Source organism: Pectinophora gossypiella, chromosome 16 (genome assembly GCF_024362695.1).
Source record: "Pectinophora gossypiella chromosome 16, ilPecGoss1.1, whole genome shotgun sequence".
In the NCBI taxonomy this organism is placed as follows: Eukaryota; Metazoa; Arthropoda; class Insecta; order Lepidoptera; family Gelechiidae; genus Pectinophora; species Pectinophora gossypiella.
This window is the reverse complement of record NC_065419.1, coordinates 4,277,170-4,279,016: the sequence shown is the minus strand read 5'-3', so window position 1 is coordinate 4,279,016 and position 1,847 is coordinate 4,277,170. Positions and strand designations below refer to the sequence as shown.

Below are 1,847 nucleotides of genomic sequence, written 5' to 3'. Positions count from 1 at the left end.
GCCCTATTTATGTAGGTGATGGTTTGCCCATATCTCACATAGTGAACGAGTGCCCTCTGCACCGGTTCCCAGGTGGTATAGCCGAGCTGCATTGTGTGACGGATGCGGCAGAGACTTGATTAGGGGAGCTTCAGCTGGATATAACGATCCACGCAGGATATTTTTATTTTTGTCTGCCATACGCAATAATAATAGTCGTCAGGTCGTGGCATTCATAACTTGCCTGAACAAATTAAAGCTTTGTAGGCTGTTATCCGGTAACATATTACAGAAATGAAACTACAACTCGCTGTACCACTTTCTGTAAAATGTAACATATTACAGAAAGTGGTACAGCGAGTGTCTGAATCGCGAAACCTAGGGTTACTAATGGACGAAGAGTTACTTTTTGAAAAGCACATTACGAATACTGCTAGCAACTGTTTTTACAGACTGAAAGTAATGTACCAAATTCGAGAATATTTAAGTACTCCCATTCGAATCAAACTATGCGACTCTTTAATTCTCTCTAAGTTTAATTATATGGACGCTGTGTATGGGCCTCGGCTTCTGGCGCGCTCACAAAAACTGGTTCAGAGAGTACAGAATGCTTGCGCTAGATTCTGCTTCAAAATTCCTCCCCGCACACACGTAACACCTTACATAAACAAGGCTAGAATCCTAAAAATGAAATATCGCAGACAGTTTCATTTTGCAACGCTGATGTTCGGAATAGTTAATTTTAAATTACCGCCATATCTTGCGGACAAACTGGTTTGGTCCCGCGACGTGACTGCTGCCAGGACCCGTGCGTCGTACTACTCACTCGCGGTGCCTCGTCACCGCACCACCGCTTTCCGTGGCAGTTTCAGGTTCGCCGCATCCAAGTGCTGGAACGATTTGCCGCCGCCGTTTCGTAGTCTGAAAACAATTTACAGCTTTAAATCAAAGTACAAATGCTATCTCCTAGATATGCAACTATTAAGCTAATTAATATTTTACCTAATTGGTTTCGACACGTCAACGTGGCGGAGTCCTCCTAGCGGGCTGGATGCGGCGACACAACCTTTGTCATGATTATTATTATTTTCCTTCGGGTAATGTTTGCATGGTCTGAAAAGTAATCGCAATATTGTACACAGGCTTTATATTATCCGTCAATCAAAAATAACAAGTACATGCTTATTCAATATAAGTGGATAGTATAGGTAGGTACTTTAAGCATAAAACACTAGACTTATTTTGTTTTGGCTTACCTCATGGATTGTTTATTGGGGTTTTCAAACGACTGCACGTTTCTATTATTTACTATGGATGTTGTTGAGTGTATTGGACGTAATTTATTGTTTCTAATTTGGTTAATGTATAATATTTGCTTTATTTGATTCACTTTATTTTTTCTTTTTAATTAATATACGCAATTCTATTACAAATATATAATTTCGCTTTACTTTAGGAACACGTCGTGCCCGTTCGGCGGCGCGGCGGTCGAATGAAAAAAAATATTTTGTTTGTAAGTACTAGTAGTAACCAAACTACTTTACCGACCGAGCTAGAATCGGGGTGCGGGGCGCGCAATATACATATAGGTACTAACACAGACAGACTACACAATACACATTCATGGAATTCGTATTTGTTTATATTATTACATTTGTTTACTAGTTTTACCTATATTAATAACTTTCTTTTTTTTTTTTTATTCTAACCTTAAGTATTTACGTATACATCTTTGCGATAATATTTGTCTATGTACACTCTAATTCTATTAATTCTATTAATATAATTTGGTATATATTATAATGTATATTTTGGAATTGAATTTGAATATATACACCATTAACACATGTTTATGAAATACGATGTTC

The 1,847-nt window shown here is 37.8% G+C and overlaps 1 long non-coding RNA gene across 1 annotated transcript; it reads right to left on the bottom strand.

The window, feature by feature from the left end:
* Positions 1–495: 495 nt before the first annotated feature.
* Positions 496–1,477, bottom strand: LOC126374053 (uncharacterized). The gene is made up of 3 exons (XR_007567391.1): positions 1,236–1,477; positions 982–1,092; positions 496–900 (listed from the first exon to the last, which is right to left on the bottom strand). It is a non-coding gene; the product is annotated as an uncharacterized LOC126374053 (long non-coding RNA).
* Between the last annotated feature and the right edge of the window lie 370 nt (positions 1,478–1,847).